This window comes from Pinus tabuliformis, chromosome 6, assembly GCF_031772625.1.
Source record: "Pinus tabuliformis cultivar Carrire ecotype Pingquan chromosome 6, CPIR1, whole genome shotgun sequence".
Lineage (NCBI taxonomy): Eukaryota > Viridiplantae > Streptophyta > Pinopsida > Pinales > Pinaceae > Pinus > Pinus tabuliformis.
In genome coordinates this window covers 378,617,108-378,644,444 of record NC_142292.1, presented here as the reverse complement: position 1 = coordinate 378,644,444, position 27,337 = coordinate 378,617,108, and positions in this window count along the sequence as shown.

Sequence of the window (27,337 nt, the reverse complement as noted above, 5' to 3'; positions counted from 1 at the left end):
ATCCTATTTCATCTCACACCCACATATTTCTTATTCGTTACCTAAATCAGTATCTGCTGTCATTGCTTTTCTGTCCCTCGACGTGGGCTTACTGGGGTGCTGCATGTCTGTCACGACCAATTTGAATAATGAAAACTATTGTCTGTTACTAAATACAATAATGAGGAGTAGATAATGCGGGGAAAAGCCCGCATATCCAACAAATTTTGCCTGAGAAAAGCATAAGGAATACAAGTACCAACTATGAATTAAACTACTCATAATAGGTTATAGCTGATTTGTTGGATCTTGTGTAGATCACAACATTGGTAAAATATCGGGTGACCTCATCAGTGCATGATTTTTGGTGCTTATTGATGGCTTCAATAGTTTCTTATGTTCGAGCAATGAAAGTGGAGATGTGAGATTTGAAAACTTTGGCAGTGATCATGTATTAAAAATTGGAGGTATCTTGCTTTAGAATTTGTGTGTTTTTTAATATTCCTCCTAATAATTTAGGATTCCCAAGGATGTGAAAAATAATGATTGCGAGGTAGATAAGGGTTTTAAAGCCAGAATATTATTTTAGTCTTCATATGGTTAGCTTAGTCAAGGGTGTGGGTAGTTTATGGCTCTATGGTATTCACCTATATTTTTGATGATAAAGAAAATTATGTGAAAGTTTTGCATACTTAATTGGAAAGTGTCTCAAATTGGTCAATGTTTTCCAAAGTGGGTTAGTAGTTGTTTTTCCCTATAAAGGGTTTCTATAGTAAATATTAGATCTTATATTTGCTCATTATTTACTTTTTTCTCTCTTAGATATTTACATGCATGCTTATTCTTAACATGTGCATGTTCCTAAAATATACATACATTCCTAAATCTTGAAAGTGTTCAAGACCAATTTACAACCAATAAGTGTACATTTCCATTTGAATGCAATGTTAGGCTATCCATTTTTATTCTTTTGAATGCATTGTTAGACTATCCATTTCTATTCTTTTGGCCATCAACTTTGTAATAGAGCTCATGGTTTTTTACGAAAAAAATGAAAATACTATACTATAAAAATTGAGAGATTGGAGATAACACAATTAACAAATCTTTATTAATGTAATAGATGAAGAAACATTCTTATTGGTTAAGGATTTTCTTTTCTTCTTTTGATATTTTTCCTTCAACTTTAGTGAAAAAAATTCAAACATCTTAAATTTATAATATTTATTAAAAAAATATTATAATTATCATTATAAAAAATTAATAACAATACAAATATGTACTTTTTTTTTTGTAAGTAGGATGTTATACTATTTCATGAAAGAAAAATTAGAATACACCAAAATCATTGTAGGTCAACCTGTTTGAAAGCCAGAAAATCTGCAATATTGTGCAATCTTTGGGATTATGTACTAACAAAAGTTCATAAGCCAACTCGGCATAATTGCAGACATAGTTACATCGTTAGGGGCAAAAGACTCCATGACAGAGCTTCCCAAGTTACTTATGTTGACTTGATAACCTAGGTTGGTAGCAGCCAAACCATTTCTAAACCAATAAAACATGAAACTAAGCAACCACATGGAAAAATTTACAAAAATGATCCAAATATTTTTTGTCATGGCACTTAACTTTGAAAATTAGTCCTCAAAGATGAGAATTGGATTGGTAGGTGATCCACTTGATTCAACACCATCCTCCTACAGATAGGCCAGGGTGTGGAAGGTGATCTCCTCTTCCATATTTCATTTCCTGATGTTCTCTGTGGTCCGCTCATCCTCGGGAGAATTCCTGGTGTGAGGAACAATTTTTCGGTGGAACACCTTTTCAAAATACACAATGAATTTCGTGTCTAGGAGGTCGATCTTGTCCTCAACATCTTCTTGGCATTTTTGTTTTCCTACGTGGCTATCTCCAACAGGGTTTTCATACTACATGTTAGATCGATGCTGCAACTATATAAATTTTCTAGAGCTCTAGTAAGCCCTAGATCTAGGATCCTTTTAAATTGGGCGTCCACCTTTTCATTGTTGGTGTTTCATCAGATTTTTTTGACCTTATCCTCGAGCTGATCAATTTTGGCTTAGTCTCGGGTAAAATTGAGCTATGGGAGTTAAGGGCGACCTATCAAGTTGTGGTCTTCGCTTTCATTCAGGGGTGCATATTTCCCTGCCTCCATCCATTAATGCTGCAACCCCTACCCCTATGGCCGGAGAAGGAATCCTTGCTGGAATGAGGGAGGTGGGCCATCTCGAGGATACAAGGAGGGTGAGGACAATGGTTGGAAATATGTGGGGGAGGGAAGATTATTAGGGCATAAAGGGTATGGGAGGTAGGCGGTGAGACAAAAGGAGAGTGAAATTGCATTGAATAAAAACAGGGAAGGGAAACTCATACCAAAGTTGAGGAATAAACTTGGCTCCCTCTCCCTTAATAAGCCATGGATAATTATGGAAACATCAAAGAATTCTCCCATCACATGTACGACAAGATTGTCCTATGCATAAGGGTAATTCATGTTGCAATCAATTTGAGGGGGCAGGCGGTTGTGCTAGTCTTTCCCTAAGCAGGTAAATTTTACTTTGTTCAAGACTTCATTAAGAGCTTTAAGAGGGAGGGTATGTGTAGGAGATTTAAGAGGAAATCCTTAAATCTTTGCATCCTTTAGCATCATGAGAATCATTTTTGAATGGAGTGACAGTGGATCCGCTCTAGGTGGCTAACATTTTCCTTGTCCTTGGGACTAATATCCTCACAATCATTACATAACATGTCATGCATTGGAGTGCAGGTGTTGTATGCCATGCATTGAAGTGTAGGATATCTCTACCATATGTCCCTTCATTAGCTAGTCTGTCGATGAGAGAGTTCACATTCTATTTCACAACTTGAAAACAGACCACCGCTAGGTTGGTGATGTGTCCTTGGATACACTGAAGGATATTAGATAGTTGCTAGTTGGTGGTAACCTTGCTGATAAGAGTTTCATACTAGAGCTTAGGAGTAACATGAATTTCCACCACAGAGTCTCCTTCTATGATCAATGGAATGAAGTTGGAGAACCTTACAATGTCGAGACCCTGTTCCAAGGCTTGCAACTCTGCTACATTATTTTTGTTGAGCCCTAGTTTTCCCAAGTATATCCATTGTATATCTCCATCATGGTTCTTGAAAAAACCTTCGAAGCTTGCTTGCCCTGGGTTGCCTCTTGAGGCTCCGTAGAAATTAAGCTTAAAGATATTGATGTATGGAGGAGACTATTTATCTGGTATGTCGGGATTAACTAAGGAGTTTCGTGTTGTAGGGGTTGGGCTTTGCTTGATCTGAAGGGGTTGGAGAATTCTAATATCCAAGTCTCAGGGTGGACCTTGTTGCGGAAAAAGATTAGAGACTAAGACCGAGTCTTGGATGAACTTATTCACCCTAGTGAGGAGTACTTCCTCTATAACTTGAATGTTTTTGAAAATTCGAGCGTTGTGCGTTTTCCATATGATCCATCATAGTGCTCTAAGAAACAGTTCCCAAGCTCTGTTAGCTATAAGATTGGTAGATATTTGGGGTCTTCAGGTTTCAAGGGTGCCCTAGATGGAGGCTCTGATTGTGTTTAAGATTTTGAAAACCTCTGCTCCCTAGTGCCATGTAGTGGACGAAATTTTACAATTGTTTAGTAGATGGTTATTATTTCTTCTTGGTCCCCACACATAATGCATTTAGATTGGTTTGTCAAGACGGGCTTCAGAAGATTGTCCCAAGTGAGGATTTTCCCCTTCATGACCAGCCATAGAAATAGGGCTATCTTTTGCTAGTGATTTTTGGACCATAAAGAAACCCATCGAGGGTGCCTTTCTAACCGACTATGTTAGGATAGGTATCCATAGGCCTCTTTAAGGAGGAAGACTACCCTTGATTTTCTCCCCCATCTCAACTTGTCTTCATCTTGATTTGAGAGAATTTGGCGATCCTCGAGAAGATTCCAAAAATATTCCCGATTCTAGTCCTCTGGGAGAGGTTTCCACTCTTATTAGTCTATCTAGATTCTCCATTTTTTTTCCGGAGGGGTGTTTTTCTAGTAATGAGAGACCAAAGTTTTCCCCTTGGGTTGCATTTGTTCCTATAGGGTTTTTTTGGGCCCCCTCATTCAGTTTGGGGATTTGTTTCCAAGAATATTCTCAAAAGAGTGAGCTTTGACCATTTTATATTTCCTAGAAGTAATGTTGTTGGATATCACATCTATTTCACCAAGTTTGATCCTAGATGGTCGAGCCCTTTATAATTTCTTCTAGTCAATGAGGTCCTTCTGCTAATGATTGGAAGCATACTTAACTTTCCATAGGCTTGCCCAAGGGGTATTCAGAGATTCTAACCACTTCCACCGGGTTTTGGCTCTGAGAGAATTTACCATGATTTCTAGGTCCCAAAGACCGAATCCTCTAGCCAATTTTGGCCTGCAATGTTTCTCCTAGCTTACCAAAGCCAACTTTTTTCTTTTATCCAAGCCTCTCCAAAGAAAATTCCTCTGATGGTTACATATGGAATTTAAAACATTTTTGGTAGCCTTTAGGATGGAAAAAAGGTAGAGAGGCATGGTCTGTAGGATTGATTTAACCAGGACCAACCTTCCAAAACTTTCATGGAAGAGGGAAGCTTTGGAAACTAAGGATTATAGTTATGTTTTGTTGTATAGGAAAGGGGGTATTAAAGAAAAAGACTTTGGATTTCAATAAGTTGATCGAGGTGCCAAAGGCTTCAGACAAGATATGGAGGATTTGTTTGAGTTTTTGGGATTCAACTACAGTGGTGATTCCCATGAGAAGGTTATCATCCACAAATTGTTGATGGGTGGAAGCGATCGAGTTGGAATGAAGTTTGATACCACATAGAGGATTACTTTTGTTGGCAGCCATAATAGTTCTACCTATTCCTTCTTCCATTAGGATGAATAGAAAGGGTGATAGAGGATCACCCTGTCTGATTCCCCAAGTGGTTGAGAATGGTGAACATGATTATAATGGTTTGTTGAATAGTATGGAGAAGAAAGCCTGAGTCACTAGAGCTATTATCCAAGAAATATAGCCCTGATGAAACCCAAATTCTTTTAAAACTTCTCTCATGCATTGCCAACTTATTTTTTCAAAGGCTTTCGACATGTCAAGCTACATCATCATCCCTGGTTGTTTGGTGATCTTGAGAGAATGAACAATTTCATGAGAGAGAATTATGTTGTCTAAGATATTTCTTCCCTCTACATAGCCATATTGGCTTGGAGAGACTAAGAGGGGAAGCAAAGCTTTAAGTCTGTTTGCTATGACCTTTGAAATAATGTTTTAAAATACATTGCAGAGGGAAATTGGGGAATAGCTCTTAGGAAAATATGCACCTTCTTCTTTTAGGATAAGGGTGAGAACGGTGGAATTAAGAGCTTCGATAATTTACTTAGAGTGTCTTGATTCCTCAAAAATGGCACGAACCTCTTCCTTTAGCATAGGACAATAGGCTTTGAAGAAGTTTGTAGTGAAACCATTAGGTCTTGTGGCTTTACCTGAGGGCATAGACATGATAGCCTCCTTCAACTCTTGCTATGTGATTTGCTTAAGCAACATAGTGTTGTGATATTCATTCAAGATTTTGGGAATGTGTTTAACAATCTCCTGAATGCCTTAGCTCTTGTCCTCATTGGGTTGTTGTAAGAGGTTCCCAAAAAATGTGTTAAGCTCTATTGAGATGTCTTAGTGAGAGATGATCATATTACCATTAATCTGCTTCAGAGATAGGATCATCTTAGCTTTCCTATGCTGAATTATTTATTTGTGAAATAATTTTGTGTTTTATTCTCCACATTTTAGCTATTGAACTCGAGATTTTTTCTTCCATAGTTTTTCTTCCTATTTGGCTCTCATTTCCCATCTCTGTTGTGGATCCTTCTCTATTTGTTTGAGCTGGTCCGTGCTCCCATTGAGGATGATGTTCTGTTGGAGCTCCTCCAACTATTTTTCTATGTCTTTTTTGTCTTTTAAAATGTCCCCAAAGACTTCCTTGTTCCATTTTCTGATTATATTTTAGATATTATTGAGCTTTTTTTGAAATTAGTACATTTTTTAGCCTCATAGGTGGAGTTTCTCATTCCACCATTCTTTTATTTTGGATTAGAATTTAGGATGGTCAAGCCAAAAGGCCACAAAGAAGAATGGTTTGTTCTTAGGGGTGTTGAGAAGTTGGATCTCTAGAGCTATTGTCCAGTGATCAAAGCTTGCATAAGAGAGAGTTGTTTCTTTGATTTCATGATTGGCCAGAAGGATGGATTCATAAATGAGAAACAAATCTAGATAGGAGGTTATTTGCTTATATCCTCTTTTTATTCCATGTGAAGACTTCATTATGGGTTTCCATATCCACCATTTCCAAGATAGTAAATGTTTCTTTGAAGTCTTCTACATCTTTTCCCAGCCTTCGAAGGCCCCCTTTTTTTCTCTTTCAGATTGATTATCATGTTGAAGTCACCTCTTATGATTCTGTGGGTTCCTAGGAGATGTTTGTGCATTTTATTTAAGGTTTCTAACATGCTGATATTTTCATCTACTCGGTGAGGACCATAAATATTAATGACACATAGGGACTTCACAATTCTAATAAGTTGAAAGACAATGAACAAAATGTTGGGAGTTGAGAAGGTTATTTTGATATCCAACAATTTTCCATTCGAGAGGATTACTTTCGTTCATGTTTTTCATCTGGCGGCATTGGAAAAAAATTCATGGCCTTTCCAACATTACATCTGAAGGGACATAATCACTTCTAAGCCTACTTTCATATCTTAGAGGAAAACAATTTCTAGCTTGTGTGCTATGATTTCCTACTTTAGGAGTCTTCATTCCACAAGTCCATTCAGACCTCCTATTTTCCCTAAAATTAACTTCATTGAGAAACTTTTTAAGTTAGGACAAGGGCTCTTACCTTTCCTTCATTGATCAGTCTCACCCTGGGCTCTTGTAGAATTTAACTGGTCAGTTTTCTTTCATGCTTTCTTCCTGTTCCCTTGGGGTTGTACTAACTTCCAAGATGTTGGACTTGATACTAATCTGGTTGAGATCCCCATATTGCCTTTTTTCGTGACTTGTTTTAGTTCCTCTTGATAAAGATATGCCTTTTATATCTTTTGAAGGTACTCCTCTGGTACAGTTTCCATTCCTTTCTTCTCCCATACTTCAATCATCTTGTTAAGGTCCATGTCTCTCAAGACTTCTTCAATGGCCTCCTTCTTTATTAAATCATTTTCATTCCCTTGCTCCATTTTGATATCCTTTGTTTCTTACTCGAATGAGGTGGGGTTTTCTGTGATGACTGTCTCTTTGTCATGGGAAGAGGGTAAAGTCAATGCCACATTGCTTGTCTTGATGTCTTTTTTATTGTTTTCTTTGGCTTGTTTCTCTTGGCCTTCTTCTAATATACCAAACTTGTTTATGTTGATTTGGCTTGATGAAGATTGCTTACCTTGGGATTTCCTATTATTCTTATTCCTGGAGATTACCCTAGTGAAGCCTTGATCGTCTGCCCTCTGTTGAGATTGGGGATTGGTGGGCGGTAGGGTGTTTTGTGGGCAACCGCGGAAATAATTCCCATGCTCACGGAATTTGTAGCACCGAAAGGGTATGTGCTCATAGTCAATATTCTTCACCCATACTTTGCCATCGGGGAGTGCTCCTAAGGCATCCATGTAGACGCAGATTCAAGCATAGGAGACAGAGTGCCCTGATCTAGTTCCCTTCGACATTTTGATGTATTCTCCCAAGTTGTCGCATATTTCTTTTAGAATAGAGGGTGTCCAATAGTATGTTGGAAAGGAGTAGAACCTAATCTTGATCGACACTCTTGTGAAGTCTTCCTTCTCCGGGGTGAAATTTTCCTTCCTGTATCTCATACACAGTGCAACCAAGTTGAAGAAGCAAGGCCCTCCTTCAAAGATTCAGTCTCTGTCTTCAAGAAGATCAAATATCACTTTGAAGAAGCCCTTAGATCCAAGTTGGAACTTGATTCCTCCCTTGGGGTGCCATTTTTACTGTGTCCACAAGTTCAACACCTTCTCCATATACTAGAAGCCCATAAAATTGAAAATGATGGCATGTTTCTGCATATATTCAGGGTCCTCAATTTTTAGGGTTGGGATTTTCTTTGTTTTTGGTTTACAAGAATTTGTTGTTGGTGGCTGAGCCGAGATATTTCTACTTGATCATAAAAAGTTGATGTTTGGTTGTTGGGCTACACCCTTTCCTGCCGCTCCCTCTATCGAGTGGTGGACTGGAGGCATTTTGGGTGGTAAATTTGGTGAAGAAGGAAGCCTCTGACTCCTTCCCTTTGGGGGTACTTGAGCCCCCTCTTAACACTGCCATGAAAGTTAACAGATCAAAACCACCCTAAATCGCAATTACAACAATTCTCCCACAAAATTAGCATGAAGAAGTTATTTTACCATAAAACCATATATATAATTTTTTTGAAACATTATAAATTTATAATATTTACTAAAAATTAATTCTATTATTTTAATAATACACATAATTTTTTTTTATTATTTTTTTAATAAAATAAATTTCATTTTCAACCCAATCCAACCATATATCACATTAACAATTTGATATGCAAAATTTTTAAAATTGTAATTTAATAAAAACTAAACTAGCTAATTTATAAATAAAACATATATATAATCCTTTTGAAAGTTGTAAATTTGCCTATGCCAGCGAAAAACTAATCGTGATTTTTAAAAATATAAAGATATATTTAGAATAACGTAATAAAAAATAAATTAATCAAATTAGAATTTTGTACTCTATACATTAAACTACAGAGTTGTCTATAATGCGATTTTTTGGAGATTCCGGTGACAGAATCGGGCGGAAGAAATTGAGGTTAAATCTTGATTTGTTGCAGTTAAAATGGTTTTTTAACTGCATATTTGGATTCAGCGCCCTCGAAAACCCCTGGGACGCTTTCATTGTGCAGAAACTAGCTATCAAACTTGCGATTCCAATAAATTCCTGCCAGATTTCGACCAGAAAAACCTGCCGGAAAAACTTTCAAAAAATCCCGTTATACACTATTTCCTAAACTACATACTCATATCAAAATCATTGGAATTATTATGCTTTCCGCAAGGTAGGTATTATGGATTCGATATGCGTTTGACAATGAATTAATTGGAGTTTGAAAAAAAATAAACAGTAATTTATAAAATTCACATTATAAATTATTTTAATTTATTTTTTAGATATTTTAATTTCCTTTTTATCTGCATTTTGATTGGTTATAGTTTATACGGTTTTATTGGATAATGATAAAAATGTACCATATAAATAACATATTAATTTCAATCACATTAAATGAGTGTACATGCATATTAATTTCAATCACATTAAATGAGTGTACATGCTTTAATGTTATTGCACAAATTTAATTTTCATTTATAAAATATTAAGCCTCGTATTTATTGTTTTATGTGTTAAAAATCATGGTGACTCCTAACAACCAAAGTCTGAGTAACTAACAGTGAATCAAAATCCACTTATTTTTTATTACTGGAAAAACAATAAACCAACTAAAAGTTTGGAGGAAACCCGACCCTGATTCAAAGGGCAAACGAACGTACATTACTTGATTAGGAAAAAATTTTAATAATATCAAAATTATGAAATTTTATAATTAAATATTTAAATTTTGTAACATTAAAGGTTTTTTTTTTTTTTTTAAATATTAATTTGAATTATTAATATTTTAAAATTTTATTCTATAATATAAAAAAAAAAATAATAACAAAATTATTTATATTTTAAAAAGTGTTTTTGCTAAGCGTGGTAGATCTTTCTTTTTCATTATAAAATAAGCAAGAAAGTTACAACCACATAGAGCTTCGTTAGGTGGTCTCAACTTGCCCATGGGGAAACCAAGTTTGTTGACCACCTAATTGCGTGATAATTCATCCAATAGCAAAAAATACTTAGTCTATCTATCCAAGCTATATAAACTTGATTGTCATGTCCACAACCATATATATATATATATATATATATATATAGATATATATATATATATATGACTGTAAACTGCAAATTAAAAACTATCCACATGAAAACTAATAAAAAAATAATTAAGAGCTGACATGCTAGTCCTCTTGCTCAGCAGACGACCATGTAACTAGTGCTGGATCTTTCCTGGAGCCTTGCAACAATGCTCCCGCTAGATTAGCACCAAAAATTTATTTTACCATAAAACCATATACATAATTTTTTTTAAAACATTATAAATTTATAATATTTATTAAAAATAATTTTATTATTATTAATAATAATAATCATAAAAATAAATATTATTATTTTTTTAATAAAATAATTTTCATTTTCAATGGTTGCCAACAATCTATCACATTAACAATTTGAGATTCCTAATGTTTAAAATTGTCATTTGATAAAAACTAAACTATAAGCTCGGTGAAACAGTTAAAAACATACTCTATATATTCTTCGCATATATTTTTCGGTGAAAGAGTTCTAAGCCTCCATGAAAGAGTTAAAAACATACTCTATATATTCTTCGCATATATTTTTTGGTGAAAGAGTACTCTGTATATTCTTCGCATATATTCTTCGGTGAAAGAGTTCTGAGGCTCGGTGAAAGAGTTAAAAACATACTCTAGATATTCCTCGCATATATTCTTTGGTGAAAGAATTCTGAGGCTCGGTGAAAGAGTTGAACACTTGCTTTATATTTTATTCACATACATTCTTCGGTGAAAGAGTTCTGAGGCTTGGTGAAAGAGTTAAAAATATACTCTATATAATCTTCGCATATATCCTTGTGTGAAAAAGTTTCGAGGCTCGGCGAAAGAGTTAAAAATATACTTGATATATTCTTCATATATATTCTTCGGTGAAAGAGTACTCTATATATTCTTCGCTGAAAGAGTTTTGAGGCTTGGTGAAAGAGTTAAACACGTAATTTATATATTCTTCGCATATATTCTTCGGTGAAAGAGTCTTGAGGCTCAGTGAAAGAGTTAAAAACATACTCTATATATTCTTCACATATATTCTTCAGTGAAAGAGTTCTGAGGCTCAATGAAAGAGTTAAACACGTACTCTATATATACTTCGGTGAAAGAGTTCTGAGGCTGGGTGAAAAAGTTAAACACGTACTTTATATATTCTTTGCATACATTCTTCGATGAAAGAGTTTTGAGGCTCAGTGAAAGAGTTAAAAACGTACTCTATATATTCTTCGCATATATTCTTCAGTCTGCGGGCTGGGGTGGGCACAGACGATCTACAATCACGTTTTCTGATATCAGGTGCACACATTCCTTATCTTTTTCTTTTTTTAATAATATTTGCTCATATAATTTCAAGTATGAATATTTCACCATGGTTACCAAATATTACCAAGGGCAAACCTAGCACAGTTACTCTACAAGGCCTTTATGAGTATATAGAGTCTTTAGAGAAACGTAGAGAAGAAAAGAAGCCAAGCTACAAAAAGAGTTAGAAGCCATGTTGGAAAATAAATTTGCATCTCTCAAAGACACGATCCAAAAACAAATAGAAACTAAAATAGAACTACTAGAGAATAAAATGGAGGCAATGGAGACTAGATTGCAAGTTATAGAAAAACAAAACCAAGATACTAACTAACCATCCCGGCAAGGAGATGCTGATACTTTAGAGAGTCTTAAAATGGAAGACATGATTAAAGAACTAGAAGAAAAAGTTAATAGCCGCCTCACCCTAAATAATGTGGTAGATAAGTTAGATATCAAACCAATTAAAGATGAAATAAAAAAATTAATAGAATTAGACCACGAACGTAACAAAAGGGCCTTGAACCTTATAATCTTCGGTTTAAAAGAGGAAGTAGATGAGGATACTTTAGCCTTAGCCCAGACATAATTACATAATAGATTACAAATTGAAACAGTGTGTCTCACAAAGGCAACAAGGTTGGGGAAATTAACTGAGAATAAAGGAAGACTAATTCACATAAGGGTGAGCTCCATTGATCATAAGTACAACATACTTAGTAAAACCTCAAGTCTAAAAGGAATGGGAATATTCATAAATGAAGATCTCATTCCAGAAGATCAAGCAGAATTAAGAAAGGAGGTTCAAAAGGTAAAAGAAGCTAGAAAGGAAGGAAAATGGGTAATAATCAGAAATAGAAAATCCTTTATTCGAGATAGAAACCAAAAAGACAGTAATCAATAGCAATAAAACATGCTCCAAATCCTTTCTTGGAACTATCGAGGCTTCCCATGGAACAAAGGCCCCAAGCTAAGTTGGATTTCAAATGATGTTGATATTATTTTGCTTGTTGAAACTTGGGAGCATGAAGAATCTAAGGACCCTAACATAGATGGCTTTACGCTATGGTCCACCTGGAACAAGCGATCCTCCCTGTTGGAGAGGTAAATCCCCTCTGTGGACAGAGGCGATCCCACTAGCCCAGACCGGGTCTAGCAACAATCAAACAATGCTATCACGCAAGTTCCTAATTGCAAATTAAATGTGGATGATGAGAACCTACTTGAATTCCAACGCTAGTGTTGTAGAAGAGTTGACACTCCCGTTCCTTTGCTCCGGCCGGTCACGATCCTCACGATCTCCGTGAATGGACACCTGCACATGCAAAGAACGATACGAATACAATCATAAAATCCAATAGATGCAATTATATATCAGTCAGAAAAGATATAATTCAAACATCATCATAATGAACAACAAGAATGGAACCATAATGATAGTCATCTATTATTGATAATCAACAAAGGAGTATACAACCGTAGTTCTGACGTCAAATCCTCCTTTGGCTGGGTGATCAGCTACATATGTCTTGCAAAGCTTGTCGGGATTGGGAAAAAGCCTCTCTCTCTTTGATTATGAATGCAAAGAAGACTCTTACAACAATCTCTCAAACTTCCGACAGTATAATTCTCCCTATGCTTGAACTAGCTTGTCAAATGCAACAGAACAAGCTTTTATAGATGGAGGAGGAGGAGATACAATGAATCAAGACATCCATGGGATTGGAATTATCCTCGAAAAGCTATTATGGATAGAGGAAAGGGAGATACGATGAATCTCGACATCCATGAGATTGGCATTATCCTTAAAAAGCTTCATGAGTCAAAAGGAAAAAACTTTGGGGCGTGCGTTTGTTAAAAAGCTTTTCCAAACTTGGTTGGCGTGGGTGATACACTGTGGATCCGCGCTAATGGAAAAATGGGACTTTTTAAGGATATTCTGCAGGAGATGTCTTCAAGGCATATGAAGTCCATACTTAGGGGAACATAATGCAAGTGTTTTCAAGTTATGTCACTTCTCACAGGTCCCGGAATGAGTCCTCCAAAGTGCGGGAGAGGGGTAACAGGGACGGTGACAAATGGTGACAAATTACTGTGTAACAAATGCCCCTAAAGCATGAGGCCCGAGAGAGAGAGAGGGGTGAAATGCTTTACAAGAACACATGCAGCCACCGCCAAAGAATCTGCATAGAGAGATACAACTGATAGCTCCAGTAGATGATATATGTGGTATGGGCGCAACCATCCATAACAGAGTACATAATAATCTAGATCCATGGTATGGGTGCAGCCATCCGGTGAGGATCGATGAATAGACTCAGGCATGGTCATAGCCATCCAGTGAATGAGTCATGTAACAATAATCCACAAAATTGCAGCCTGTATTCCAACAGACAAAATCCAGGGTCTTGCGCTCCATCTCGACCCGAATAAATGTACAAGTTCAAGCATGCAAATATATGAGTTGAAGTCGAACATGCATGAACATCGTCTGATTACCAGTCAATAATGAAAACTGTTAACAGACGCGAGAGGTACCACCAATAATGACAATGGCCCTCAAGGTACTATAGGTACAATCTACGATGTGTGAATCAGTGAGCTGGCGTCGAACACCCGTAGAATCATTCGATCGGAGGCCAATGATGAAAACCTCACGTCAAACACAAAGAACCTGCCATTGAGGCATGCAGGCTCCAAGGCACTGGAAGGGAGTCTCTAGATCAACTTCCTAGATAATAAGCTGAAGTCGACAGGAAGTGACCTTGATCGAAGGTGGGCCATAGTATTTCCCACATCATCGACACGAGACAGAGAAAGAATGTTGTGGTGGATCAGAATTATGCGAGCTATCAGAGGGAGGTTGTTATTTTGCAGAGGTCAACTTCTCTTGAACATATCGGTGGCACGACAGTGGACTTGGCAGTATTTGACATCAATGGATCAAAGGTCATGGTGACGAGGCAATGAGAAGATGAGAGGTCAAACAGGATCACCCAAATCCACGGAGGCAAGTGAAAAACGAGATGAGAAGTCCCCACCTAGACACGAAAGTAGACAAGTGCCATGTTCAAGAGCAACATACTGCCGACACGACAATAATTATGGTTCCATTTTCCCCCACCATTTCTGGCGAGTACCCCAGTTATTTTTATTAACAAGCTTGACGGGGATAACATATGCTTGTAATGTCATCTCGACAGATTCCAATGTCATCAAGTTTTAACGAGTCTGACAGAGGAAGAACTCAGCGTCTTTTCATGTTTAGAGAGTTTGAAAAGACAGCAGAAAAGAAAACTCCAAGGGTGTCCTTTTTCATAAAGTTGTGTTTCTCAAGCCCGAAAAAGTATAAAACAATGCTCAAAAGAATCGCCCGACCATTACGATCGAGGAGTACTGTTCATGAGTAGTGATTTCGACCTGAAAAAGTAAAAAAGCGATCAAAACCACGTCGCTTCGTAACCGTTAACGAACCTGAAACGACAAGAGTCTGACGATCTTTTCGTTTTTACACGGTCAGAAAAGAGTTTAAAGACGACCGCCCCTTATTTACGTTTAACGAGTCAAGAGGGGTAACTCGGTGATCTTTTCACATTTAAACGGTCGAAAAAGAGCTGAAAGTAGACCTCCATTTTTATTCTCTTTAATGAGTCAAAAAAGGAAAAATACTCAACTATATTTTCATCTTTTACGAGTCAGAAAAGAGCTTAAAAGGAGACTCGTCCTGGAGGAACGAGTGGTATAGAGGGTAGCAACTGGTTCCGGTAATGGTGGAACTGCTCAAAACATATAATGGTCAAGAGGCTGGCTAATAAAACCACTCTTCGCTGCAGTTCCTCAGGAAAGGATAAACAACCAAGTGAAAGCATATGATCAGCTAAAGAGATGGTGTCGATGGAATGAAACAACCAAGGTTCATCTAGCAAAATGTAGCAGATAGGTGGGAATCACAAGATGTAAATTAGGTATGGGTTCATTTTTACACAAGCTTGAACCATGGAGAACTCTGCTTGGATTTGGTTTCATGTTTACACAAGCTTGAAACGAAAAACTATGCTTGTTACGAGTTCGCATGCCCCCAGCATAATGACGCAAAATGAGGTACATGCCCCCCAAGCTTCATTGCATTCAACAAAGTGGATGGAATGAAGGTTCACTCTCGAGATCTATGAAAGACTCGACTTGTATTTTACGAGATCTTAATCAAAGACTCGATTTGGAAAGGAGGAGATGTTTCATTTTTTAATGAGGTTGACCTAGGAAAAGAACTATCCTCATAACCCTTATTTCATTTTTTAATGAGCTTGACACAAGATCAGGAACTATGCTCGGCCAGACCTAGTTTCATTTTTTAAGGAGCTTGACATAGGAAAACGAACTATGCTCCGCCCAAGCCTAGTTTCATTTTTTAAGGAGCTTGACATAGGAAAACGAACTATGCTCAGCTCGAACTTCATCACAATGAATAGGAAGTCAGGGCTTCCAAGAGTGCCACTCCCAATGGAAGTCCAACATCTTGGAAGTCAGTGCCCAATGCCCCCAGGACACTATGCACGACGGCAACATCACTAGATATAGGCATGGGATAAGTGGCCACGTAGTTGATCTATGGTGGGGCAGATGCAACTGGTGGATGAAAACTAGGAGGGGATGACAACTGCGCAGAGGGGATGACAACTGCGCAGGAGGGACCCGTGGACGAACGAACGATAATTGATCGATAGTCACAATTCTTCCATCGTGTGGAAAGCAAACCACACGGAAAAGTGAAGAGACAAGGGCCCCCATGGCATAAACATAGTCACGGCCAAGGAGAAGACTGAAATCTAAAGCACCTTGGGTAACCGATACGTCTATATAGACAGTCTTGCCTCCCAAAGTAATAGGGAACTTTGGAAGGATCCCTAATGGTTGACTAGTTCCTCCGTCAAAAGCCGTCAGATTCGGCGCGACTGGCACAAGCTATGGGGAACCCAAAGCTTGCCAAGTAGTGGCAGGCATAAGACTGACAGATGCACCCTCATCCAAAATAGTGCCAGGTATTGCCCTATTATAGGCGTGTACCGTGACCCAGAAAGGCACATGGGATGGAAGGCAGGAGGTGGTCAAACGACTCCAGTCGAAGGAAACGACTGAACTACTTGGTGGGGGAATCGTATGATTTCCCCCCTGCTTTAAAGGGACCGAAGCAGGACTCTCGGGAGCAACTAGGATAGGAGAGTCATTTCCGGACTTAGGAGAATCTGAGGAGACGAGAAGAACATGGGAATTATGCTCTTCCGACACAGAGTGATCGACGGGAGGGAAACCCGAGTCGACACTCTTTCCGACCAATGGTTGGTCTGGAACAGGCTTGGCACAGCCAGGTTCGAGAAGAGGGGCCTGGACAAGAGAAGAATTTGAATCAATCTCTTTGTCAACAGGGGGACGATCTGCGGCTGCAGAAAGACGTTGATAGCCAACGGGTAGTTGGGGTGAAGGAGCTGTAAGACTTTCCAAGACAACAGAGGCTTTATCCATGAGCAGACAAAGGTGAAGGGGATGATTGCCTTCACAAAGTCTACAAGGGATTCGAATCTTCCCTTTTCCCTTACCATTTCCAGCTAATAGAGTAGCATCGCCGTGAGCTTTAGAGGACGATGAGGGGCGGGCCGGATCGTGAGACCATACTTCTAAGACCCTGGAAATGCCAGGACAATCGCGTAGAAGATGGTCATCCTTGCATAATCTACAAGGAAATTTGACTTTCCGCGGAGGAGCAGAAGGTGGCTCGATGGGAGGTGTACTCGAGGGACTAACTGCAGTTTTAGCCTCTCCCTTAGGAGAATTCTTCTTCTTCATCTTCTTCTTCTTCTTCTTATTCACCTGGTTACTCGAATCTAGACTTTCACCAAGCGAACTAGAAGATGAGGACGTAGAAACAGGCGAAGAAGGGGAGAGGTCCACCTTGGAATCAACATGATGGTGTTTGGGTGGAGGAGACGGTGGAACAGGAGTCATCACACTCGAGACCACTGAGGTTGAAAACAACCATACGGGCAAACCGATGGTTAACCCAGACAAAGACAAAATTGCCATATACGGAGCACCGACATTTCCAAAAGAAGGAAATGGACTAGGGTTTCCATCCGGGGGAACACCTTGGCTGGTAGACTCAGGGAAGGTTGCCATTGAAAACGAGAAAGAACCCTACTCAAGCTAACGCAAACAAGATCTAACCGGGTAAATGTGAATCGTGGCCGAATAAATTTTAAGACGCGAGGACATAACTTGACCTTTTCATTTTTTAAGAGTCGAGAAAAGGACAAAAAGATGACTCTAGTTGCCTTCGAATGTTTAATGAGCCTGAAGTGACAAGTGCTCAGATGGACCTTTTCTTTTAGGGAGTCCGAAAAGGAACGAAAGTGACTACTCTGGAGAAACTAGGCAAAAGGTTTACCAGACAATCCATAAAACTGCTTATACACCTTGGCAATCGTATGAAAACCAAGGACTTTCCGTACGGCAGTCAATCTTCCCGAATGCTGTGTTCGGTGCGTTACGGCTTGTAAGGCGGCAGACACGGCTTCCTATGGATAAAGGATGATAACCTAGTGGGGTCTCCCCATATACTCGACGGTACGTGGGAGCTAAAATCTGTGCTAGACCACTATTGCGTCATGAAAGGAGGAACCACCCAACCTTGAGTGAAACAAAAGTGACTAGGTTTAACGACGTCGGAGCACGTCTCTAGCCTAGACCTCTAAATGTGTGTGTTATGTTCCAATGCGTTGTTAGATTCATTCAGTTCATTTTACGGTTGATCTTGTATTAGGTTTCGATTTTCAGGCCTTACCGTATGTAATTTCTCACAATTTCCTCAATGCAAGCTATATGCCAAAATATATCATTTCATTCGATGAACGCTAGCTACAAGAGAGTTGAGATCTTTCAATCAAACAAAATGATCATAAAACAATCAACAATGACTCTAATGCAACTAATGGCAATAAACGAAACTTTTCTTTAAAGTCACTAATCGCTAATAACAATGAAAAGCTCTAATTTCCATTAACTAATGCAAAGCAAAAGAGATTGTTCGTTTTCTTTTTTGATGGAAAAATGCACTAAACAAATTTTGAGAAACAGTAAGAAAGAGTAAAAAGACAAATTTCACTCAACGAAAACACAATCAAGTCTCTCAATACCAAGGCAGTCCTTCAAAACCAAGCGAAGATCTCAAAAACCTCAATGGGCCATGTAATCTAAGCCCAAAACGAAGTGAAGCGAAATCCAAGAGAAAAGAAGAGAATCACTCGAATAACACGATAAAAAGCTTAACAATCACTGAACAAGTGCAAGAGAGTAACCAAAAAGTTGACTGGACTGACAAAAGACCAAAACTCCTAAAGAAGGCTCGATGCACAAAGCCACTAGATGCCCTAGGGCTGAAAATGTGAAATCGGTGGAAAAAAGCAAACATCCAAAGGGTAAAGGCCAAAAAACCAATCAAACAAGACTCTAACACATTCAAGTGATTGAAAAATAGTATCCAGACACAAAAACCAAGCTTGGAAGGCTCAAAACAAGCAAACTCTAAAAGGTTCCCTCGGCTGGTGCGACTTTCAGGCTAAAAGTAGCGCCAATTGAGGATTGGCGCGGGCTGTACATTGACAAGTGGCACCAATTGGCGCGACTGTCATGCAAAAAAGAGCGCCAATCAAGTTTTCTATGCTAAAATAAAAAACAAGCAATCCAAGACTAGGACAACAGTATCCAGACAGACCAGGCAGCAAGAGACAACAAAGAATCCAACCCAGAAAGCTATCTAAGCAATCAAAACAAGAAAAAACGAAAGAGACAAGACAAACTCCAAGCTGTTTAGTTTGTAAACCAAACTGGAGATTGACTGAAGTGGCGTTGATCTACTTCGCTAATGCAAAGCAATAGCATTTCGAAGGCTATCTGGTCGTACTTCAGGCTCCGTCTAAAGTTTACAAATCAAACAACAAGCTAACTCCCCAGTGGAGTCGCCAAATTGTTGGAGAGGTAAATCCCCTCTGCGGACAGAGGCGATCCCACTAGCCCAGACCGGGTCTAGCAACAATCAAACAATGCTATCACGCAAGTTCCTAATTGCAAATTAAATGTGGATGATGAGAACCTACTTGGATTCCAACGCTAGTGTTGTAGAAGAGTTGACACTCCCGTTCCTTTGCTCTGGCCGGTCACGATCCTCACGATCTCCGTGAATGGACACCTGCACATGCAAAGAACGATACGAATACAAGCATAAAATCCAATAGATGCAATTATATATCAGTCATAAAAGATATAATTCAAACATCATCATAATGAACAGCAAGAATGGAACCATAATGATAGTCATCTATTATTGATAATCAACAAAGGAGTATACAACCGTAGTTTTGACGTCAAATCCTCCTTTGGCTGGGTGATCAACTACATATGTCTTGCAAAGCTTGTCGGGATTGGGAACAAGCCTCTCTCTCTTTGATTATGAATGTAAAGAAGACTCTTACAACAATCTCTCAAACTTCTGATAGTATAATTCTCCCTATGCTTGAACTAGCTTGTCAAATGCAACAGAACAAGCTTTTATAGATGGAGGAGGAGGAGATACAATGAATCAAGACATCCATGGGATTGGCATTATCCTCGAAAAGTTATTATGGATAGAGGAAAGGGAGATACGATGAATCTCGACATCCATGAGATTGGCATTATCCTTAAAAAGCTTCATGAGTCGAAAGGAAAAGACTTTCGGGTGTGCATTTGTTAAAAAGCTTTTCCAAACTTGGTTGGCGCGAGTAAGACTCTGAGACAGAGCGCCAACTGGCGCACCATCTTTGGAGAATTTCCCCCATTGGCGCGGGTGATACACTGTGGATCTGCGCTAATGGAAAAAGGGGACTTTTTAAGGATATTCTGCAGGAGATGTCTTCAAGGCATATGAAGTCCATACTTAGGGGAACATAATGCAAGTGTTTTCAAGTTATGTCACTTCTCACAGGTCCCGGAATGATTCCTCCAAAGTGCGGGAGAGGGGTAACAGGGACGGTGAAAAATGGTGACAAATTACTATGTAACACTCCCATAGAGGCATTGGGGGAATAGCTTGTTACATTAAGAAGAACATATCCCCGCATGCTAGGATTTATAAAAACGACCCTCACAACCAATATAGTTGGATAGAGATCAGAGACATTAATAATAAAAAGTCCTACGTAGCAATATGTTATTTTCCCCCATCAATTCTAACTTCTATAAGAAGAAGAATCTAGATAAAACTAACCCTTACAATGGCTTATAGAATGATATTTCTAGCCTAAGGAATGACGATAATATCCTTTTAATAGGTGACTTTAATGCTCAAACTTCAAACAACCAAGCTATTATTCTAAGCAATCATTCCAACCCTAATCCTCTTTGGTTAGACGAAGAACCTACTCTGGCTAGTAGGTACAAAAGGAGCTCTGAAGACCTCGGGGAAAATTTGTTTGGGTCAGAGCTAGTCAAGCTCTGTAGTGCTCAGGATCTCATAATTTGCAACGATCTAAAGAAGTGGCCCAATTCCAACAAGATGACTTGCATCCATGGACTTGGTAGCAGCGTGGTAGACTACGTCATTTCCGATCTCCCATTATACAACGAAATAATAAATTTTGACATCTTAAATGACCACGAACCTAACTCTGATCATAGGCCTTTACTTATAACTCTCAATTTTTTCATGCATAGAGTTCCCACAGAAAATAATACTTACAGCCAAAAGAATTTAATATTTGATAGAAATAAAAATGATCTCTTTCTAAATGAATTAAAAACTAATTTGCTTCCTTTATCTAGTATAGACAACATAGAGGACCTCTATCATGATTTTACTACAACCCTCTCATATTCTATTAACAAGTTCTCAATTGAAGTTTCAAATAATAAAAGAAATAGCAAAACCAATCCATGGTATGACAAAGATTGTAAAAGTGTGAGGAGAACAATTAAGGAAGCTGTTGATGAATCTCTTAAAATGGAAAAGATAAAAATATATAAAGCCCTAACTAAAAGGAAAAAGAGGTAGTACATTCGTCAAAGACAGGAGAATCTCTTACACGTCTCTAAGGTAGCTCCTAAGAAATTTTGGAGGCAGATTCTAACTAGGAAGACTAAAGATAATAATAAAATTGCTCTTCACGATTGGAATTCCTATCTTAAAAAGCTTTATGAATCTCCAAATGTCATGGATAATCTGGAAACCTTGCTCACAACGAAAGAAGTTTTCTCTTTAGAAGACATTAAGTTTGGGGTTAATTTCCTCGCTAATGGGAAAGCTAAGGACATTGAAGGTTATCAGGCGTAAATATTAAAAATTGGAGGTCCTGTCCTCATCCCCCACATCCACAAGCTTTTCAATCAAGCAGTCAAGCAAGGGTTCCCTAAACCTTGGACTGAGAGCCTCATTATCCCTATTTTTAAAAGTGGGGATACAAATAACCCCTCTAATTATCAGACAATTATGATCAATCCTCTCTTAGACAAGTTATATGGTAGTATTTTGGAAAAGAAGTTAAGCATATGGCTTGAAAGTGAAGATAAGCGGGCTAAAGGCCAAGCAAGTTTCAAAAGGCATCACTCAACAACAGACCACTTCGTTACGCTTAGGATCATTACAGAGGAATGTCGTAATGATAAATCCAATTTATTTTGTTGCTTTGTAGACTTTAGAAAGGCTTTCGATATGGTTCCTAGATACAACCTTTGGAATAGATTAGAAGAGCTAAAGGTTCCTCTCGAGTTGAGAGCTACCGCTATAAGGTTATACGAGAATGTAATTACCAAGCTAAAGAGTAATGAGAGGTGGTCAAAAGATATTAAGTGTGACATCGGAGTTAAACAAGGTTGCCCCCTCTCCCCTACCCTATTTGGCATTTACATCGATAAGCTCGAAGGCTATTTAGAGGAAGCAGGATGTGATGGCACGATCTTAGCTGGGATAGTCGTCATCCTTCTTCTCTATGCTGATGATATTGTTCTTTTGGCAAGGTGCCCATCTGATCTTGATAAGCAACTCAGGCTTCTTAAGGATTTCTGCTCTACCATGGGTATGACTGTTAACACTGAAAAAACAAAAGTTATGATTATCAAATCCAAGAAGGACACTTACGCTAATTTTATGTATGACAATAATAACTTGGAGGCTAATTTTATGTATGATAATAATAACTTGGAGGAAGTGTATTCTTTTTTTTTTTTTCTCGGTAAAGACTAATTTATTAAGTAGAAAATATAGTACAATCAGGAAAAGCAAGAGACCGGTAGGCCGGAAATGATGTATCCATCAACCTCGGTCCCGGTGAAAAGATTCAAACTAATGGCAACAGCAGATAGCATGTAATCACAGACACCCCAAATAATCTTTACCCCATAGGGGTAGAAGCTACAACGCATTATTTTTTCTTTTTCATTTTGTTGACTTTTGTCCAGCCATCCTGGGGAGGATGAGCTAGGACAACTTGAAGACTGGGAAACTCTGACATCTGGAATTCCTTTTCAGATTCTGAGGAGGTCTCATGGCTGCGCTTCAGGGCGATTGCTGTGTCCGAGGGATGGCCCATGGTATCCATGGGAGGATCCATCGGCTGAGGCTCCTGATCTGGTTCTGAATCGCTATCCCCATCCTTCGAGCCTGGGGAGCTGGGGCTCCCAGTCGGCGGAGGAGGGCAGGGAGTCCAACGCTTGGGCTTGGATTTTGCGTTGAATCCCTTTTTCGATCTTGCTGTCAGCGATGGGCAGGAGTTCTGCAGGTGTCCTGTAAGGTGACAATGGCGGCACCGAAAGGCAGTGTTCTCGTAGTCTAGAAGCTGAGTCCAAACAGAGTCCTTGATCTTGAGATTGATTTGCTCTGGCAATCCCTTGCTTAAATCTAGCTCCACACAAATTCTGGCATATGTGTAAAGACCCTGCATTTCCCTCTTGTAGTCTCCCATTATGAAGCAACCCAAAGTGTTGCCTATTTGCCTGTATACCTCTGTGCGCCACAGGTGAATTGGGAGATTTGGAAGTCTGATCCAGACAGGGGCTTTTGTGATGACTGCAGAAGCTGGATCAAAGTCTGGGAACCATGGAGTTAAGAAGAGGCCTGCCGAACCCATGAACCAAGGGCCTTCTTCTAAGGCCTCTGTGTAGTCCTCGAGATTGTCGAACAAAACTATAAAATATCCCTTTGCACAGAAGTAAATCTTGCATCGGTGAGTCCAGTTGTCCTTGATCCAGTCATAAAGTTCCTTTGAGCGTGGCCAGAGACCATTGAATCTGCAGATGATGGCCCTTTCAGCAAATTGCTGGGTGTCATCTGCTAAGTCAGGGTAAGAGATCTCAACAGAGGGGACCTCTTCCAATTTGTCAACCAGAAAGGGCTTGGGAGGAGCCTGAACTGGCGGATCTGTCTTTTCAGGCTTATTAGCATGGACTGCATCTTTATAAGAAAATGCCTTAGCTGAGGAAGACTCTCCAGCAGCTCCTCCCCTCAAACGAAGGGTTAAAATAATGCATGCATCTTTCTCAATGCCGAAAAAAGAAATGGGATAGGGATCCTCAAGTTGTTTACCTTCATGGAGAAGCCTTTGAGCTGCAGAGGGGATTCCCAGTTTGATGCTCAGTGTATGCTTGAGATTCTGCACTAGATCCGTCTGGTTGACCCATTGTAGCATAGTTTTGCCTGTAATGAGCTTGATTTGTATCTGGAATGATGCAGAAAAGTCCGAATGCCTCTTTTCATTGCAGATCTGTGCAGAGAGGCAGCATGCGTGAAGATTGGTTTTCGTATCTTGGATTTGCCTCATTTGCGGAGGAGGCATACCGCCCATCGAAGCAGGCTTTTCCTTCCCAGTATCCAAGGTCAGTGGATACGCTGCGTGGGGTTCTGCTGGAGTGCCCTTGGCTGCTGCGTCGACAGGCTGAGGATGGCTCCATGAGCTTTTTGTGAAAGCGGGGAGCTGATGCCGTGCTACTCCAGGGCACTCTGCAAAGAGATCCGCGCGAGTAATCTTGTTTGCGGCCACAACATTCACAAAATGAGCATCCTGTGCGTCTTCAGTGAGGGATAAATCCCTTGATCTGTGCCTGCGGTACTCGATTCCATTCGCAGCAGGGGCGATCTGAGAAACCATGGCGGCCGAGGGCATGGCGGCGGCTGCAGAGCTAGGGTTCCCTGGAGGAAGTGTATTCTTACAAGTACCTAGGAATTGATATTCATCACAAGCTCAACTGGAACCATAGCATTGAGAAAAGGATTAATGGGGGGTGGAAAGCTTATTTTGGTCCTGAAAATAATTGTAAAATAGCAAACCTTGTAATGTGGGATAAAAAGAAGTTCCTCTTTGAAACTTTAGTCACTCCTGTTATCTTATATGGCTGTGAGGTTTGGGGTTGCAGCATCTCCAGAGAATCATGGAGGAAGATTGAGCAAATCTAGAAGTGTTTTACAACTTATAACCTGAAAATTAAAAGTAATACACCTTATCCTATTCTCCTATAGAAGCAGGTATTTCCCCTATTGAGAGCCTAGCTATGATTAGGTTTTTGCTGTACAAGCACAAACTCAATAACATAGACGATCATATACTTCCTAAGCTAGCTTTAAATTCAAGCCAAAACCACCTAAGGCTCAATCGGGGGTGGCATAAAGACATAAGGTCCTAGTTAAACTATTGGGAGATCAACGAGAATGATGCATTGCAAAACATAAATAACATTAAAGATATTGTTACTTCTAAGTTCAAAGAAAAAATGTGGTGTGAGAAAGATTTAGCTGCTAAAAGAAAATTAAGTTATTATAAGAAGGTCATTAACCCCACCCTAGAAGATCAAAAGTATCTCTCTATTTTAACTAGCTCAAAGAAGAAAATTAATATTGCAAAGATTAGAACGAATTCTCACGAGCTCCATAGTGAAATAGTTCGTTGGGCAGTTCCTAAAACGCCATGGATGGAAAGGATCTGCCATATATGTGAGAATAGGAACATCGCCATATATGTGAGAATAGGAACATCGATGATGAAAACCACTTCCTCTTAGAGTGCCCCACGTACAACCACATTAGATCTCAGTTTCACAATCTTTGTTACAATACTGACCTTCCTAGCCTTTTACAATGTCAAAATTATAGTGAGCTCAGGAGGCTTCTCTCCAAGCTTTTTGAGCATAGGAATAAAATCTTAAATCAAAATAAATAATTTGTTTCTTTAGGTCCAATAGACCAATATTTGGTCTAAGACGTTAACCACCACCACCACCATCTTCATCATAATCCATTTGAAAATTATAAATTTGACCATGCAAGCTAAAAACTAAAACCATTATTTACACACTAGTGATTTTTAAAAATATATCTTTATATTTATTACAATTAAATTAGAATTTTGAACTCTATAAACTAAACTACGTACTCATATGAACATCATTGGAATTATTAAAATAGTGCCTTATACAATGCGTACTCATATAAAATTAGTTGGGATTATTAAAATAATGCGTTGTACTTCTGTGTCAATGATGCCCCGGAATGCTCCAACATAAAATATGACACTATTAACTTATTTAATGATAAGTGTCTCCTCGTAACTTTGATTTACTTATAATTTCATGCATATGATATTGTATGAATATGCTTTCAGGTGTAACCTGTGATTACCGTCGAATTTATATAATACGTGTTTTAGGACTTTTGCAGACGCAGAAAGTTCAAATCTCCTCACAGATTATAAGTCTATCACGCCCCGTATCAATGGTCCCTCCGAAATTATATAGGTAACCACTGCAAATGACACAAATCTAACGGTGCATGCTAATTAAAATTAAACATTTGAAAATGCCATTTAATTATTCAAATTTAGCAATGGCCAATGACGTCCAGGTAACTTTAACCCCCGCTTCCAATTCTGATGGTGTTCAAAGAGATTGCACTCCTTACGATTGATGGGAAGAGAGGTTGTGGTGGCTGACAGTCCACCGATAACGAAAGCTTTGGCGACTCACAGAACAACCGAATATTGTGATTAGAGACTTCATGTGATTTATGTGATGGAGATATATGCGCACACAGCTCTGCGTATATTTCATAAATTAATTGAAGTCAGTGATTGCCATATGCGACAGCGTAATACTCTACTTTTTGTGGTGGAAGCAAAGTGTAAAGTTAGTGCAAAGGATTGCGTAATCCTATTTCATCTCACACCCACATATTTCTTATTCGTTACCTAAATCAGTATCTGCTGTCATTGCTTTTCTGTCCCTCGACGTGGGCTTACTGGGGTGCTGCATGTCTGTCATGACCAATTCGAATAATGAAAACTATTGTCTGTTACTAAATAGAATAATGAGGAGTAGATAATGCGGGGAAAAGCCCGCCTATCCAACAAATTTTGCCTGAGAAAAGCGTAAGGAATACAACTACCAACTCTGAATTAAACTACTCATAATAGGTTATAGCTGATTTGTTGGATCTTGTGTAGATCACAATATTGGTAAAATATTGGGTGACCTCATCAGTCCATGATTTTTGGTGTTTATTGATGGCTTCAATAGTTTCTTATGTTCGAGCAATGAAAGTGGAGATGTGAGATTTGAAAATTTTGGCAGTGATCATGTATTAAAAATTGGAGGTATCTTGCTTTAGAATTGGTGTGTTTTTTAATATTTATCTTAATAATTTAGGATTCCCAAGGATGTGAAAAATAATGATTGAGTAGTAGATAAGGGTTTTAAAGCCGAAATATTATTTTAGTTTTCATATGATTAGCTTAGTCAAGGGTGTAGGTGGTTTATGGCTCTATTGTATTCACCATATTTTTGATGACAAAGAAACCTATGTGAAAGTTTTGTATATTTAATTGGAAAGTGTTTTAAATTGGTCAGGGTTAGTAGTTGTTTTTCCCTATAAAGAGTTTCTATAGTAAATATTAGATCTTATGTTTGCTCATTATTTACTTTTTTCTCTCTTAGACATTTACATGCATGCTT